Raw genomic sequence first — 8,506 nt, 5'->3', positions numbered from 1 at the left:
ATTTGAGATGTCTACGGGATATCAAGTATAAAAGTATGGGGATATCAGTAATTATTATGGTTAGGAAACAACCTCTATCTCCCTCAGAAGGGAGAAAGCCTCAAGAACTCTCCATCTACACTATTATCTCTCTGCCAGGAGAGAACAGAACAGCTGAGAGGACAAAGGAAAGAGAGATGGCTGGAGTCAACCAAGCCCTTTCCAATTGCCTCTACAACTGCAAAAATGGATACCTCGATTTGCTTGACCCACCCCCCCTCCAATTATCCAGGTAACCAGAAGAACTGTGAGGATTGGCTGTTAATGACTGACATACCAACAATCCTTTGCAGTGACCAAGAGTAAACCTAGCTAGTTGAATGTGCAGAAAATCAGCAACTCTGAAGCCACTTAAGCTCATACCAGCTTTGAAGCAGATCCTGAGCCATTTGGTGGTTTATGGACCTTCAAGAGACATCCCTATCTTCAAAGATTTTGGAAAACAACCTTCTCTCCAGAGACTCCCTTTGGTTAGGGGACTCTCAGAATTATCCTGTTTTTGGAGACAACTCCTTATCAAGCCTTGAACTATGAACTGTTTATCACCAAGGACGCCTTCTGATTTGTGTATCAAAGGCCACATCCTTAAGACCTGGAATTTACACCCTCTTCCCCTTGGGGCATGGGGCTCACTGATTCATTCCTTCCTAAGCCCACCTTTCCCCCAAATTCCTTAACTTCCTTTGTTCAAAAGATGTGTAAACTCTCCCCATTATTACTTGGTGGGCTGTCAACATAAGCTTTACTTCCCTGTTTAATAAAAACACCTTTCTTTAATTTCACAGGCATTGTCTTCTTCTGGTTTTCTTCCCATTTGGGAAAATGGGGAATTTAAATCTTGAGAACTTGCCTTTACATCCTCCAGTAATCTCCTTTTGAGGAAAGAGAGAACTAAATTCCCTCAAGAGCTTTGTTGCCTCAGTTTTACATTATCAACCAAAGAGCCTCCCAGTCACCATGGGGTTAGCCGACGAGAACCAGAGAATGTCTACTACGTGTGGGCCAGGGTCTCTTCGAAGCATGTCCAGATTCTCCTGGAGGTATGCTCCTCAGCATCTCCAGCAGCCATTTAGCCTTGTCATCCTATGTATTTTATTTTTTGCTTTTAAAGACATTAATCTGAGCAGGGGTCCATACACTCCACCAGGCTGCCAAAGGGGTCCATTACGCAAAAATCCTTAAAACTTACTATTGTGACAATGAACAAGTCATTGCCTCTATGTGCCAATCTGTAGATGAGTTTCCTTGCAACTTTGAAGACCAAAAAATGGCCCTTCCTGGCCACTAAATCCCTTTGTGTGTTGTCTCCCCTATTGCAACATAAGTTCCCTAAGGGCGCTGACTTTTGTACAAATGCACCCTCTGCAGGAGGTTTGGAACATAGTACAGACAATTCTCATTTTCAGTAAGTGGATCTTCCACAGACCTTTAGTAAAGACGTTTTTACTTAATGGGAATTTGCCCCTACCCATCCACTTTACATAGCCTATACAAAGGAATATACAAAATGATACCTTTACACAAGTCATGAAATGTACTAAAATGGAGATATATTGAGTACTTTACCCTGATAATAAACAGAATTATGAAAGGTAAAGTTAATGATAAAGCATGCATAGTACTATAAAGCAAAGTTAACATAGGTGTGCAGGATGTTACCGCTTCCCCACCCACTGCACCTAGCCTTTATCACTAATGGTTGGCTGCTAGACTTATTTTTCAATGAAACTATGAAGAGATGTTTGGACGGTGGCTTTCTTTTTCCTTCACATATCTGATTATAGCAAGCAATATTATCTTTTTTTCTTTTTTGGTGGGGCAATGAGGATTAAGTGACTTGCCCAGGTCACACAGCTAGTAAGTGTCAAATGTCTGAGGCCGGATTTGAACTCAGGTCCTCCTGAATCCAGGGCCAGTGCTTTATCCACTGCAAAGTAATATTATCTTTAACTAGTCTTTGAACTTGTAAAAATATTGAAGTATTTGGATCTATCTTTTTTTTTAAAGTGAGGCAATTGGGGTTAAGTGACTTGCCCAGGGTCACACAGCTAGTAAGTGTTAAGTGTCTGAGGCCAGATTTGAACTCAGGTACTCCTGACTCCAGGGCCGGTGCTCTATCCACTGTGCCACCTAGCTGCCCCTGGATCTGTCTTTTTAATACAAGAAAAAAAAATTCATTCAAATGATGAAATGCTTTTGCCAACTGTTTTCTTGTGAACATTTTTGTTTAAACCTTGGATTCTGAAGTTTCTCTCTCTTATTCTGCAATTTTTGCTGCTAGTAGCTCAATCGAATCCTCATTCAACAATTCTTCTCCATGAGACTCTATCAAATCCTTCACATCATTCTCATCTGCTTCTAGCTCCAATTCTCATGTTAAAATCTTGTTATGCTCTTCTTTGAACATTTCATCTTTGTCAAATGCATAAAAACTGGGAATGAATTGTGGGCAAGCTTTTCCCCCTGAGCTCTTTTCATACATGTTTCTGTTAAATCTTCCCATGTCTTTCAGAATTCTTTACATAAAGGAAAATTTGTATAATGTGAATTTACGTAAAACAAGAACTGTCTATAAATGCTCAGCAAATTTTTTAAAATTCATTCATTCTGCCCCACCCACTCCCAGCCCAATAATAATGATAATAATAGCTAACATTTCCATAGCGCCTACTATGTGCCAGTCACTAAGCTAAGCACATTACAATTATTATCTTACAACAAATCTGGGAGGTAGATGCTATCACTCTCACCATTTTATAGATGAAGAAGCTGAGGGAAGCAGCCCAAGCACTCCCTTACCGACTACCCTGATGTCTGGCATCCTCAGAGCAGTCCCTGAATTATTGAATCAAATGATAGGACCCTTACATCAAAAACTGACTCATCCTTCTGTTAGTGACATCTTGGTTCTGTTTTCTAACTCAATCAGAAGATGGCCTGGAAGTCTTTTAGGGAAATGCAATCTACTCTCTAATTAATACCTAATTCCCTATTCAGTACAGTGAGTTTAATCAAACCTGATTAATTTGGTAATTACAGTACTGTAGGGTGTAGTAGCGCTCAATTTAGTTCTCACACAAGCTGGGATGCTCCCAGATCCAGGCATGTTCTCACTTGCAGTCATTGTCTATATGGCCATATGCTTCAATGATGGGTGGAGTATAGCAATTATTACAGTAAAATTATGATAGCAAAACATGTATATATCAAAGATATAGATATATGTATAAAATGTTTGTTACCAACTTGTATGAAATGATGCAGTGAAATGAGCAGAACTAAGAGAATAATTTACACAATAACAACACTGCAAATGTAAACAACTTTGGAAGCTCTAAGAATATTGAATAATGCAATACCTAACCATGATTAAAGGACCCATAATGAAACACACTACCTTCCTCCTGACAGAGAAGTGATGGATTTAAGTGCAGAATGTAATATTCATATATATATATATGTATATATATTTATATTTATATTTCAATTTATACATATACTATACAATACACATATTTATATGTGTGCATACATATACACATATATGTGTGTATATATATGATACATATAAATGACACAGCCAAGTTGTTTTGCTTCGCTCTGCATTTTTGTTACAAGGGTTTTATTTTTATTTTTTTTCCCCAATGGTAGCAATCGGTGGGAGGAAAAGATAATAATTTTTTGTTCAGTGGGAAAAAAGTAATTTAATATTAAAATGTGTTGTTTCATTTTTACCATGTAGAAACATACCTCCTCCCACTCCTTTTCAGAAGTGAGGAAGGAGGGTTCCTAGATGTGGAACATTGCATATAATGTCACATTTCTTTTGATGTACTAATTGGTTTTGCTGATTTTTTTTTCCTTTCTCTTTTTCCTTAAAAAAAAAAAATCTTTGTAATGAGAGATGGCTCTCTGGGAAGAGGCACAGAGAAAAAAATTTAGGTGATATTTAAAAAAAAAGATGCCTATAGATGTATTAATTTTTCTTAAATTTAAAAAATGTTTGTCACCTGGTTTTCCTGAGTGTTACAACTTTATTGTTTTCAATACTATAACACACGGGGGAGCTACGTAAGATCCTTACAAAGGAAGAAGGAAAGGGAATAGATTTACTCCCATGTTGGTTTCCTACACTCTTTCAGTCTTGTATTCCCTTTAGTACTTGAAGGTGTGTAATTTAAAATTCTAAATGTGGGTTCTAATCCGTTCCCCCAGTTTTGGGGGAAACTGACTAAAATCACTGATAAAACAAGTTTAGATTTTTAAGGGTTTATTGAAATAAAGAAAGAGAAAGATCGAGAACAGAATTCTTACAACCTCACAGTCCTATCTTTCCTCAGCTCCTCTGTCTTTCCCTGCTGTCACCACCAAGTCAGAAACCAAAAAGATAGTGCTCTTCACACAGGCTCCCCTTTCCTCCTTCCTGTCCCCTCCCAGAATGGGGAGGTTCTTCAAGTTGGTTGGTTGATTGGGCAGGAAGTTCAAAGTTTTTTTAGATTCTGAGAACCATGCTTTCTTAAGTACTCTCAAGTACCAGCCAGATGTGCTTAGAATCTAGTCAACCACTAATCCAGTCAAATCAGCCAGTAATCCACTCAGGTGGGCTCCTGAGTATCTGCCAAATCTCATCTATCACATTCCATTATCTTGACAAAGGTAAACCTAGTGATCCTCAAGGTTTCTCAGAAAAAGCTCTGGCGGGGATCATCTATTTACATATTTTATCCCCACTGTAGAATGTAAGCTTCTTGAAGATGGACTGTTTTGTTTTTGTATTCATGGGGCTTTATGTATTTTTTTGGGGGGGGAATATATCTATGCATGTATATATGGATGTGTATACATTTATATGTGTATATATATACACATATATATGTATATGAGGGGAGAAGGGGAAGATGGGTTGAATGTGTAATTTCATTAGTAGAGAGATACTTCCTCTACCAATGCAAATTACACTTGTTCTGCAATTTATCATATTAGAGAATTGCCTGGGATACTGACCGGTTAAATGTTTTGACACAAGATGGAAATAGTCCATGTTAGAGGGGTTATGGAAAGATAGGCACACTAACATATTCATGGAGTTGCAAAATGTTCCAACCACTCTGGAAATGAAGTTGGAATTATGTGAAGAAAGTGACTAAAATATCCATAACTTTTGACTCAGAGATTCTACTGTTAGGCAGGAGGTTAAAATTTTAAAAAAGGAGATGGGGATAATATACACTAAAATCTCTAAAGCAGCTTTTTATGTGGTAGCAAAGTACTGGAAATAAAATATAAACCCTCAAAAAATGATTGCTATTTCTCTATGAAATCTAAGAGACAAAATCTAAGAGGGAATAACAAAGGGAAATTCCTATCCAAATAACTACAAAATTCATTAAATATCTGGGTACTTGTAAGATTCAGTTACAAAGAGCTTCTTAATTTAGGAACAACTTAAGTCACTGGAGGAATATTCAATGCTCATGATGGAGTTGTGACAACATAAAGTTAAGTTACAGTTTTAATGTTTTACCAATCAAACTATCAAAGGGATATCATAATTAACTCAATAAAAAATTCATTTAAAAAATAAAAAATAATCAAAGAATTAGACTATCAAAGGAAATCATAAATACCAATAAGAATTAAGGATAAAGAATTGGGCAGGTAGGTGGTGCAGTGGATAAAGCACTGACCTTGGAGTCAGGAGGACCTGAGTTCAAATCTCACCTCAGACACTTACTAGCTGTGTGACCCTGGGCAAGTCACTTAACTCCAACTTCCTTATACATATGGTGCCATCTCCAGTCATCCTCATATATATCTTGCCACTGGACCTAGATGGCTCTGGAGGAGAAACTGAGATTGGTGACCTTGCACAGCCCTCCCTCACTTAAATCCATTTCAGTGCAAGTCATGGCATCACCCCATGTCACGGTCCTCTTCAAAAACAGGACAAACAACAACAACAATGGTAAGTAATCGTGTTTCTAAACCTCAAACTATATGATAAAGCAGCATTCATCAAAATTATCTGATATTGGTTAAAAAACAGAGAGATAAATCAATGGAACATACTAGACAAGGGAAAGTAAGAAACAATGAAACCCAGTGTTGATAAACCAGAAAACATAAATTTCTTAGGAAAACTGCAAAGTACTATGGCAGAAATTAGACCAATATGTTACATCATATTCCACAATACATTCTTTTTTTTTTTTCTTTTTTTTTTTTTTAGTGAGGCAATTGGGGTTAAGTGACTTGCCCAGGGTCACACAGCTAGTAAGTGTTAAATGTCTGAGGCCGGATTTGAACTCAGGTACTCCTGACTCCAGGGCCGGTGCTCTATCCACTGCACCACCTAGTTGCCCCCACAATACATTCTAAATAGATATGTGACTTTAATAGTAAAGCTCATGCTATAAAAATATTAGAAGAGAAGTGAATAATATACCTCTTACAGTTATGAATAGGGGATTTATTCTTAACTAAACAAAGGTTAGAGTTGATTAGAGAAAGTAAAGTGTGTAACTTTGATTAAATGAAACTGAAAAGCTTCTGCACAAACAAAATTAATGCACCTAGGATAAGAAGGGAAGCCTTTGAATGAGGAAAATTTTTTCCCCATCAAATTTCTCTAATAAGGGTTTGGTATTCAAATTATATAAACAGTGAGCAGGAATCTATAAGACCAAAAGCCATTGCCCAATAGATATGTGTTCAAATGATATGAACAAACAATCCTTAAAAGAATTGCAAACTATTAACAACTAAATGAAAGAATGCTACAGATCATTAATAATAAGAGTGCAAATTTAAACAACCCTGAGATTTACCTCACACTTTGCAAATTAGAGAAGATGAGAATCTTAGAGGAATTATGGGAAGATAACCCACCCAATGCATGGTTGGTGGAGCTGCGAATCAGTACAACTATTCTGGAAAAGTTATGCAAATAAAGTGACAAAAATGCCCATAACTTTTGAGTTAGAAATCCAAAAAAAGAAAACATTATAAGAAAGACCCCATGTACACCCAAACATTTACAATAACATGTTTTTGTGATAGTAAAGAATTAAAAACAAAGTAGAGACCCATCTATTGGGGAAAGGGTAAAGAAAGTGGGGCATATGAATGTAATAGAATATTACTCTACTATAAGAATTGACAAATATGATGGAGAGAAGCATGGAAAAATCTATATGAATTGATACAGATTGAAGTAATCAGAACCAAGAAAACTACATGAAATGACCGAAACAATATAAACAGAAAGAATTATGGAAAAAAAGTAAATGTTGCAAAATTATATGAAAAAAAAGAAACATCAAGTATGGCTCAAAAGAAGAGCTATAACAAGATACCCCAACCCCATTCCTTTGCAGAGATGAGAGGTCCATGAGTTTTGTACATTGTACATATTTTTGTACTTTTTTGATGTATTGATCAGTTATGCCAATTTTTGTCTAGTTTTTTATTTTAAAAAATGGTATTGGTTATATGAGATATATATGATATCTAAAAGGGAAAGGGAGAAGGACATTTAGGAAAATTATGGTGATATGAAAAAAAGACAAAAATAAAAATGTCTAAAAAAGAAAAGCTGAATGCAATGAATACAGATATTTTAAAAGAAAAGCAAGCTGTACATAATAGTTTACAGTTTCATGTTTAGTCTTTTATATTTAGCTATGCATATTAAAATATTCATTGTATTTAGTATTTAAGTTCAGAATTTTAAAAGTAAATTTAATTTTAACATTAAAAAATATAGAGAAGCATAAAAAAGTCTATATGAACTAATACAAAGTAAAGTAAGTAGAACAATGAAAATAATATATACAATGAAGGGACAGAAGAGGATAAATATTTATGTACTGTCTATTATGGGCCAGGCAATGAACTAAGTGCTGTATAACTATGATCTCATTTGATCCTCTCAACAACCCTGCCAGATCAATATTGTTATTATCCCCATTTTTAAAGTTGAGGGAACTGAGTCTAATACAGGTTAAATGTCTTGCCCAAGGTCAGACAGCCAGAAAATGTCTGAGGCTGCATTTGAACACAGGTCTTCCCATCTTTAGGCTAGCCACTCCATCTATTGTACCACCGAGCCTCTAGGGACAATGACTATAACATCATAAATGGAAAGAACAAAACAATGAGAAATGGTGGGGCAAAATTATGACTAGCTTGGTCTTAAAGAAAAGATAGGAGAAAATGTCTCACCTTGCTTCTTTGAAGAGTTATTGGACTATGGGTGTGGAACACTGCATTATATGTCATACTTTTTGATATATTGGTTAGTTTTGCTGAAATTTCCTTCTTTTAAAAATTAAATAAATTCTATAAAATAAATACATTGAAATAAATAAATCCTTTTTGGGCTGGATTGAGAAGGTCTTTGAGGGAGAATATTAATAGTACCCAGCCCAGCACCTTATACATAGTACAAATGCTTATTGAGGGGCAG

General features: G+C 36.0%; 1 pseudogene; it reads left to right on the top strand.

The window, feature by feature from the left end:
* Positions 1 to 996: 996 nt before the first annotated feature.
* Positions 997 to 8,506, top strand: part of LOC122732159 — a 64,693-nt pseudogene continuing 57,183 nt past the window's right edge.

Source organism: Dromiciops gliroides, chromosome 6 (genome assembly GCF_019393635.1).
Source record: "Dromiciops gliroides isolate mDroGli1 chromosome 6, mDroGli1.pri, whole genome shotgun sequence".
Classification (NCBI taxonomy): Eukaryota; Metazoa; Chordata; class Mammalia; order Microbiotheria; family Microbiotheriidae; genus Dromiciops; species Dromiciops gliroides.
The sequence above is the reverse complement of the archived record's forward strand: the minus strand, read 5'-3'. Positions and strand labels throughout refer to the sequence as shown.